The 10,760-nt window shown below is 37.3% G+C and overlaps 1 long non-coding RNA gene across 1 annotated transcript; it reads right to left on the bottom strand.

Annotated features, from left to right (window-relative positions):
• On the bottom strand, positions 970-3,736 carry LOC110269659. The gene is made up of 3 exons (XR_002358421.1): positions 2,974-3,736; positions 2,850-2,862; positions 970-982 (listed from the first exon to the last, which is right to left on the bottom strand). It is a non-coding gene; the product is annotated as an uncharacterized LOC110269659 (long non-coding RNA).

Consider the following 10,760-nt stretch of genomic DNA (forward strand, 5'->3'; position numbering starts at 1 on the left):
TCTTACATTCTACCCACCTTATAAAAATTTTCGCCCTCGAAAATTGATACAAAATGAAAGAAATTCCATAACAGTTCACCTTTGAACACATTTAAGGAAGAAGCAAAAGTATCTCAAAATATAATCATATATACGATTTTCAAATACTTTGATTGTCATATGCATAAGGGTGCAAAGGTAGGAGTGTGATTGCAAAGCAAACGTTACAAGGTAGGCTCAATGCACAAGGTCACATAATCTCAAGACTTTTACAAAAACTTGAGGTAACAAAATAGGGTGCAAACCAAGATAGGCGTTCACAAAACAAGGCGGTATCAATGTGACATAAAGGCTACCAAAGCAGGTTGGTAATAAAACAACGGCCACAACGTTCGCCGACAAATCTCGTTCTTACTTCAGAACCTCAACCTCCCAACTCCACCAATCATTTTACAACCTCATGGCCAATCATAAGCCTAACAACCGCAAACCCGTTAGCATGGAACAAAACATCCACAACTCATAACATGGTACACCTACCGTTTCACCTTCCATATACACGTATCACGTCTTAAAGAACTAACGCATCGCGTTACTACGTCTACAAGTTGCACGTGATATCAAAACAAGTCTCGAGTCTACTCAGAAGGATACCAGATTTAGAACGGAGAGACTATTGTCAAGGGTAATACTCATAGATTCGAGAGAATGTATCCAATCTCCGGATAGACAAAGATGTCCAAGCAAAGGAGTTTGCTAGAAATAAATCGATTGACAACTCCAAAGAAAACACTTGGATCCAAGAAATCCAATAGAACCAATTAGAAGAGAACCAGCGCCTTAGTTCAAAACAAATTCAAGTTGAGTCGAAGAAGTAGGAGGTTTACAAAAAGGAATATCAAACCCAAGACAAAGCTCACAAAACTCAAGAGCAAGATTAAAAGTACTTCCAAATACATTGTTCATAAAGGAACCGAAACTTGCGGAAAAACCATTTCGCAATCTAAAAGAAAGGTTAATTAACAACATTCTTCAAGAGAGTAACAAAAGCATAATCGTGGCTTTGCTTTAATGCAAGTTCATGTTGAAATAGATTTTGTCGAGTTCTAAAAACAAGGTGCACACGGGTTTGGTTAAACTATAGTAGAACTACTAGAAGGCAATTTAATTTTAAGGTAAATGTAGTTTTGCAAACCAGTGAAAACACGAGCGAGGTATTAGAAATAAGTAGTTGTTAAATTGTGTAAGAAATCTTCAAAGTTTCATATATAGATAAGTATATGTCTATTCAACAGCAATTTTTTATAAAAATCTCAAAATTTGGCTGCGATCACTGTCAAATAAGAGTAAAACTGAATCAACAATTTCTCAAAGAATGGACTCGGAATTTGGAGTTAAAAGGCACAGCGCATTAAGGCAAGTTCAAAGCTATATCAAGGTATATGGGAATCAGGAAGAACTCAAACAGAGAAAGACAGATGCAACAAGGATCCCAAACAAGTATATGCAATTGAGATCAAACAAGAATGCATATGGATAGAGGAATAGAGTTGAAAAATCAAACTACTTTTCGAAAGGAATAGCAAACAAGAACTTCAAGTTAGGATATGAAAGAACAGGTTGACTCAAACAGGATTCAAGACACACAACTGAATAGCCTCGAGAAATAATTTCCAACATTCCCAAAACCCGCGATTCGCTTTACTCAAAACTCGTATACTATCTATGATAACCCATCAGTGCTTTCATATACATAATTCACTAGTATTAAGCCGGCCAAACTTAATACCAAGAATCATGCAATGCAAGACTAACAGCATTAATCAATAGACCGTCATGTGCATAAAGCTCTAATTCTCATCATTCGACAAGACCTAATACATGACAGACACTCAGAGTATGCAACTGAAGCATAGCCAGTCCATTCCTCAGGCTCTACAGGAAGAACTGCTATGATACCATAATGTAACACCCTAACTACCAAAGTTCACACTTCCGGCTGCGCGACTCTGATAGCTCGGACATTACGACGACACTTATACTACTTAATATTAAAATATGAGCCTGTTTAAAACTTTAAACCACAAAACCGCTCCCAAAAATACTTTTGCGATACAGCGTACACCCATACATACCATACAACTTACAAAAACACATAAAGAGTACATCCATATATATACATAAATATATAGAAATAATATTACAAACATAATCCAATACAATTCCTATCCCTCTTACAGATTATATCAAGATAAAGGCGAGGGTGCAGTAAATCATAACTAAAACAATACAGAGCATCACAACAACAATTAAATAAGCTCTTCGTAACTTCTGCGTCCACCGTCTCAGTGGCATATCTCAAGGAAACCATTTCAGAAATCAACTCAATATCAACCGATTTAACTCATTTCTAAAGCTTTAAAGAAACGGCTCAATAACAAATCATTTGTCCAAAACCAAATCAATTAAAGTAAACCAGGCTGAATTCAAAAGTGCATTCGACTTTGTAAATCATCAAAACAATTAACTCAAATCAAATCAATCCTCAGCGGATTAAACTCAGATTTCAAATCTTTAAAGAATCAACTTTAAAACATTACATTTCACAAAGCCGCACAACAATTCTGCCAAACCAACATCCATAATCATTCGAGTCAGTCAAATAATACATAAGACAGATACAATCACCAAATACACAATATCTCACATCAGTATCCATATGTAATAATTCCAATACATAAAACATAGTTTTTGGAAAGCGCCCCTACCTCAAAATGCAAATCCATAACCCAAACGTCTCACAGAGTCCTTTCCGCCTCAACTCGAAATCACCGGCAACCAAAACCTCGGCTCCAAGCTGCTTTTGTAACAGTCTCAACAACTCTAATCGCAACATACAACAACCGAAACTCAATCTTATAGCAATTAACGCCACAAACCTCAGCGTGAGATAACAGAACAATAACGAAAGGGCTTTCAAATTGAAACGCTTACCGAACCGAAGAAGGAACGGTTGAACCGAAACAGCGGCGGTCTCTGAACCGGTTCGGCGGCAACCCGGCAGTCAGCCCCAAGCAGCAGCGGCGATCTGAACCACACGCAGCGACAATGAAGTTCCGGGAAACTCAACAGAAGGGAAACTCAACTTAAAAGCCTTATCGGCAGTGGAGCTCGGTGGCGGCAGCGGTGTTCCCGACGGTTGAGGCTCGGCTAGAAGCTCCGGCAGCGGCGGATCTGAATTCCTTTCCGGCGACAGTGAGAACCCCAACAGCGTGGCGCGGTTCTGTCTGCTCCATAGCACCACGGCGACCGGACCTCCAGCTCGCGTCGTCCTCCCTCCCAGCGGCGCTCAGTCTCAGTCTTCCTCCTCGACGCGACGCGGCGGCGACCGGCGCAGTCCGTGGCCCCATTGGGTGACGGTGGTGAGGCACGAACTCCCTCTCATGTGCCGCCCTCCACTGCTAGCCTCTACCTCTCCTCGTGCAAAGATAGCAACGACGGCGCTGGACTCGCGGCAAGGACGACGGCGTGGATGACTGGATCGGCGGCAAATCGGTAGCGCGACGGCGAGGAGCCGAACGTGGTGGTAGAATGCGGCTGGCCTGTGAGCTGCTGCTTCCCCGGTGCTCTTCCTCCCTTCCGGATCTCCTTCTTCTCTCAGTGACACGGCGCGACTCAGGCTCCGTGGATGGGACGACCCTGACGGCGCGGATTGGTAGCTGCGGCAGCAACGTGGCCTCCTTCCCCCTCAGATCTCTCTTTCTCTTTGTTTCTTTCTTTCTTGGAGAACAAAGGAAACTGTGTGTGTCATTGTTGTTGTTGCTGCGCAGCAAAGGCAGTGAGGAAAGGGGTTGGGCTGCGCAGCGTGGAGGAAGGATGGAAGGGAATGGGTTTAGAAAAATTAGGGTTAGGGGCATTATAGTAATTTCACATAAAATTGGGAATAATATAGTAATTGAAACTCAATTAAATCCAACCCTAATTATATATAGAAAATACTATTTGTTCATCGCTTTCGCAAATTATTTTCAAATAAAATGTCCAAATCAAATAATTAGAAGTAATATACTTAATTTCTTCATTTTCCAAAATAGCAGTAATAATATTTAAAATATTACTTATCTAATCCAAATCATATAAAAATCCTTATTATTTCATAACTATCAACCTTATACTTTAAATATAGAAAATAATCCAATAATTATAAAATTGGATAATAATCATAACTTATCTCAAATCCAATAAATCAAAACTTGCCTTAATTATCTTTAATAAAATAATTTCTGAAATTGAGGCTGTAAATAACTATATGATTTGAGACTTGATCATAAAAAGACTTTTCAAAGTCCTGGGTCTTACACATTGCTGTCCTCTCAAGATCATTTTTTTAGGGCATTATTTTGAGATTGAACTTGTCTCCTTTAGCTACGGGTGTGTCCATTGGTCTACAACTTTTCATGCCATATCTACTTAAAATGTTGTCGATATAGTTCTTTTGTGATGATCTAAGAATACCTTGAGAGCGATCTCTTAGTATCTCGATTCCTAATACAAAAGAGGCATCACCCAGATCTTTCATTTCGAATTTGTTCGATAGAAATTTCTTAGTTTCATGTAACAAACCTATATCGCTACTAGCAAGTAAAACGTCATCAACATATAAGACCAAAAAAAAAGTATTTACTCCCACTGAACTTGCGGTATACACATTCATCTATTATATTTACCTCAAAACCATATGAGATAATGACTTGATTAAACATGTGATACCATTGACGGGAAGCTTGTTTGAGTCCATAGATGGATTTTCTCCTTTCTCTGTTGGATCTCCTTAATGACACTTCTTGAGGTTGTTGAGCTTGCTATATGGGTTGGGGTTGAGGAGGATTCTCATTATTTTCCTGTGTTGTAGCAGTATCTTGAGCAACAGCAGTATTCTCATTGTTCTCTTGTACTGTAACTGGATCTACAGTAGGATTCTCATTTTGCTCTTATACTATAACTGCATCTTGAACAACAATAGGCACAATGACCTGGTCATTGTCAGTTTCAGAATCTTCATCAAAAGCAACATTCCTAATATTTCCTTCCCTCAAACTCAGCATCCTCAAGAAATCCCGCATTTCCCGTTTCAAAAATAGACCTTGATGCAGGATTGTAAAACTTGTACCCCCGTGAACGCTCAGCGTAACCAATAAAGTAACAGCTAATTGTCCTTAAGTCCAATTTTCTTTCATGCGGCCTATAAGGTTGCGCCTCAGCTGGACATCCCCAAAGATGCAAATGCTTTATACTGGGCCTTTTTTCTAGTCCAAATTTCATAAGGGGTTTTCTTAACTGCTTTGCTTGGCACCCTATTAAGTATGTACACTGCAGTCTTTAAGGCTTCTTCCTAGAGTGATTCAGGTAAGGAAGAATGACTAATCATACTTCTCACCATGTCCTTAAGAGTTCGGTTCCTTCGCTCTAGAACACCATTCATGCTAGGTTTGCCTGGCATGGTGTATTGCGAAATAATACCACACTCCTCTAGGAAAAGAGTAAAAAGCCCAGGACGTTGCTCACCTGAACCGTTATATCTTCCGTAGTATTCACCACCACGATCAGATTTGACAGCTTTAATTTTCTTTCCAAGTTGAAGTTCAACTTCAGCTTTGAAAGACTTGAAAACATCCAAGGCTTGAGACTTTTCATGAATTAAATATAGATACCCATAACGAGAGTAATCATCTATGAACATAATAAAGTACCGTTGTCCTTTCCAAGAGACAGTAGGGAACGGGCCACATATATTGGTATGTATCAGTTCTAAGACATCTTTAGCTCTATCAGCACCTAATTTCCTTTCGTTTGTCCTTTTCCCCTTTATGCACTAAATGCAGACTTCAAAGTCCGCAAAATTTATGGGTCCAAGAATTCCATCCGACACGAGCATCTGAATTCTCTGTTTAGAGATGTGACCTAGGCGTTTGTGCCATAATGATGCCGAATTCTCATTTAGTTTTCATTTTGTACCCGTTTGCAGTATTTCATTATTATAGGAATTTAAGTCAAACCTATATAGATTATCCACCAAATGACCAGAGCAAATATTATTCGAATTATAGAAGAGACTGACTTTATTGTCTCCGAACGAACAAAAATAACCTGATTTATCCAAACGAGAAACAGAAATCAAATTCCGTTTAAATGACGGTACATAAAATGTCTCTAATAAATCCAAGTAAAATTCACTTGTGGAACATAATCTAAATGTTTCTATAGCTTCGACTACAACTATATTGCCATCTTCCACATAGATGTATTTTTTAGCATCACTTGGAAGTCGGTTCCACAGGGAACCTTGCATAGTAACACTTACATGAGTAGTAGCAGCAGAATCTACCCACAAAGTTTCAACAGGTGCATAACTTAAACTAGTCTCAAAACAAATGAAAGTAAAAATTATACCCTTCTTTACACGCCAGGTGGCATATTTGGTACAATCATTCTTCATGTGTCCCACCTTCTTATAGAAGAAATAGGTTAAAACTTGATCTTGTTTCTTAGCCTTTTTCTACTGAGAAGGCGCATCCGCAGTAGTATCACACTTTCTTTTATACTGAGAAGATGAAGCCATGTGAGCACTTTCAGTCTTATCTTGCTGTAGCCTCTCTTCTTCTTGCACACAATGAGATATTAGCTCATTTAAGGACCAAGTGTCCTTCAGAGTGTTATAACTCACTTTGAATTGCCCAAAGTGTGCAGGAAGGGAAATCAAAATGAAATGCACGAGTAAATCTTCAGACAACTCTAACTTTAGTGCTTTCAATTTTGAAGCAAGATGAGACATTTTCATAATGTACTCCCTTATGTTCCCTTTACCTTTATACCTCATGGAGACAAGTTTGCTCAAAAGACTACTTGCTGATGTGTGGAAAACGATCCAACACAAAACTCACTGACAAGTGTACCGGGTCGCATCAAGTAATAATAACTCACATGAGTGAGGTCGATCCCACAGGGATTGAAGGATTGAGTAATTTTAGTTTAGTGGTTGATTTAGTCAAGCGAATCAAGTTTTGGTTGAGTGGTTTGTAATTGGCAGAAACTAAATTGCTTGAAATGTAAAGGGGGAGGGAAGAATTGCAGTAAATTAAAGAGCAAGAAAGTAAAGAAGCTAAATCTTAAAGTGCAAGTAATATAGAGTGCAGAAACTTAGATTGCAAGAAATACAAATGGCTGAAGCTTAAAGTGCAAGAAATGTAAATTGCTTGAATCATAAAAGGAATTGGGAATTGGGATTGCAGAATTTAAACAAGAACAAGTAAATTGCATTAAGCGGAAAGGCAAAATATGAATTGAATTGAAGTATATCTCAAACAGAAGAGTAAAATGCTTTGAGGAATAAACCAGAAAGTGACTGATGCTTAATTTGCAGCAATCGAAAAGAGGGTTGAAGATCTCAGGAGTGGAAGAGACTAGAAAACAAGTCTAGATCTCAAATTCTTCCTTGATCCAACAAGAACAATTGCAAAAGAAAATGAAAAAGTAAATTGCAGAAGAGTAGAAGATGAAGCAGTAAACAGAAATTGAAATTCAATTATGCAGAAAATTAAAGCAAGAGATCTCAAGGTGAGATTGAAATAGAAGTTCTTCAATTCTTCACCCAAGATCCAAGATGAAAAGTAAAGAGTGCTCAAGCAAGAACAAAGAAGAAGAGAGATCAATTCTCCTTCCTAATTCTCTAAGATCTAAATTCAAAAGTAAAAGCTCAAAAAATGAAAATGAAAGTGCAAAGAAAATTTCAAAGTAAAAGTCTAGAGGTCCTAATTAAATCAAACTAGCTCCTATTTATACACTTTCTATTCTTGAATTTTAGAATTTGGGTGGGCTTTTTAATTTGGTGAAGATTTAAATTTAATTAGATTTTTGATTGAATATTTAGCCCATGTGAAAATTGCTCCCAGGAGGATGCTCTGCTCTTGTGGGGAGCGGAGCATTGAAGCTTGTCTTGGGGCTCCTTTGTTGTGTGCCAAGGCTGTGAGACAATCAGGATAGCGCTCCGCTCTTGTGGGGAGCGGAGCATTGTGGCTTGTGTTGGGCCTTGCCTTGGTCCCTTGAAATATTTCGCGTGCCAAGTCTTGGACATCATCAGGGTAGCGCTCAAGTGGTGCTGAGAGCGCAGCTTCCTTGCTTTGTTAGGGAAGCCTCTTTGTTCGAGACTTGCTGGGAGCATTTTGGCCAATTTTGGCTTATTTTTCTTGCAAGGAGCGCTCCCCACTCCCCCTTAGGTGCTTGGTTCGATCCTTGGGGAGAGCATTTGGCAAACAATTTCCTTTGATTTATTTTGGTGGAAGCCCGATAATGCTCCCAAGAAGCAGAGCATTGAGCCTTGTTTCCTTGGTCCATTGTTGCGCTCTTGGACAATTATTCGTGGCTTCCCTTCCTTGTTGCGCCACACTTCTTAATTTCCTTTGCCACACTCTTTTCTTCCTTGAGCCACGCTTTCTTATTTTCTTCTTTTTCTTCACCTACAATTAATCAAAACAACCCATCAAAGTATCACCAAATTCACAAGGTTTATAAATCAATAAAAATCAATTAAATTTAGCTTAAACCTCATGATTTAGTATCAATTAAATAGTGGTTGATTGATTCAAAGAAACCATGCAATTCCATTCCAAATTACTTACTTACAATGCAAGAAAGTGCATAACTTCTAATAAAAATGAAGAAAAAGACTAGTAAAACTAGGCTAAGATGACTTGTCATCACTTGCCTCCGCCTTTTCATTCTTAGTAAAGAATTTTTCAACATCCTTTAGGAACTATTTGGCATCTTTATCCTCAGTAATTGAGCCCCGAAACGCCTCAGGAATTGAGCGTTTCATGATCATAATGCTCATTCGATTGGATCTCTCCCACTTCTCTATTTTAACCTCATTGAGATTTTTCGGAGTGAAAGTGGGATTCTCCTCTCGAAGAGCTATATCTAGATCCATACAACAGAGGATAATCTCCACGGTATCCTTCCAAACTTTAAAATAAAGTAAGATTTATAATTTCTTAATGATTTAATCATAGACGGCTCTGATACCACTTGTTGAAATTTTCTCAGCCCAAAGATTATTTATGTTAAATCGTTAAGAAAGGAAATACTTGAATGCGGAAGCGTACCTAAATTCATAAACATGAATCATACGATCGAAAGAGTTTGGATCTTGGTTCTTTCGATCTTCCTCAACCAAAGCCTTCTGTATTCCTAGGCAGCTGAATTGTGACTCTTCTGATGGGGAAAGAGCAACAAAGGTGGCTTTGGTATGTTGGGGACCGAAACCCTGAAGGCTATTTGTATTTGAGCATGGCACCCATTAAACCCTAAAGCCCAAATAAAATAGTATCTAAAGTCCAAAAGATAATATATCTAAAATCCAAAAGATAATTATCTAAAGAAGAAAAGATAATATCTGGTTTTATTCTCATTTAATTATAAATCAAAAGTAATAATGACTTATTCAAGTTAGCATTTATAACAATAAATGAGATCATCATTATATAAGTCATTTAATTTGAAATAGCATAATTTGTTATTATAATTAATATATGTATTGCCCACAAACAAATTAAAAAATTAAAATAATTTCCTAACAATTCATACTTAAAGAATGTAAAGTAAAAGATCACACTTTACCAAACCATTAAGGAGAAAAAATTAAAATGATCCATTTCTTGTTTTTTCCACGTGTGCTGAAAATATATTTTGCCAATTAAAATAAAATTTTATCAATCAATCAATCACCTTTGAACTTAGTGTAATAAAAATTTTTTTCCTTTAAACATTAAAAGATCACACTTTATCAAATAATCAAGAGAAAAAAAATCTCGAAAAATTATATATTGTTGTGATAAAAACAAATTGAATGCCCATTTATGAGATTGGGCAGCTAACTTTTCCTATACTGAATGAATAGTTTTTCAAGACAAATTAAAAGTTAATGAAAGGTTGAATGGTTGAATATTTGTATGTATAAATAGAGGACGAATCCTCACGTAACATACACACAGCAATAAAATCTTCTCCCTCTCTTTATATTAAATTTTTCTCCTCCCTCTTTCATACGCTAGTAATATATAAGAGTAGTAAATATATAAGTTTCTATTATTATAGTGAGATAATTATATTAGTGAATATCAAAACTAGAGTCTTCTATTTATACTTATTTACTTTATATTTATTATATCTTCATCAATTATTTATTTTACAACACATTATCAGCACGAGACTCTGATCAAATTTTTAGGAAGACTCAGGTAACAAATTTTTATTATGTCGAAGCTCTCTCATCTTGAATTCAATGCTCTTGATATATCTGGAAATAATTATTTATCATAGATACAAGATGCTGAAATCCATCTTGATTCAATGGATCCTTGGAGATACCATTAAGGCTGAAAATAATGCATCCCAAAAGGATAAAGCCAAAGTCATATTTTTCTTCGTCGTCATCTTGACGAAGGGTTGAAAAATGAATATCCCACATTAAAAGATCCTGCAGATCTTTGGAAAGACCTTGAAGAAAGGTATAATCATAAAAAAATGGTGATACTTCCTCAAGTCCAATATGAATGGACGCACTTGCGTCTACAGGATTTTAAATCTATAAATGAATATAATTTTGAAATGTTTCGAATCACCTCACAAATGAAATTATGTGGGGAAAAGATAACTGATCATGATATGTTGGAGAAAACTTTCTCAACCTTCCATGCCTCGAATGTGCTCCTGCAGCAGCAGTATCG

The sequence above is a fragment of the Arachis ipaensis genome, chromosome B03 (genome assembly GCF_000816755.2).
Source record: "Arachis ipaensis cultivar K30076 chromosome B03, Araip1.1, whole genome shotgun sequence".
Lineage (NCBI taxonomy): Eukaryota > Viridiplantae > Streptophyta > Magnoliopsida > Fabales > Fabaceae > Arachis > Arachis ipaensis.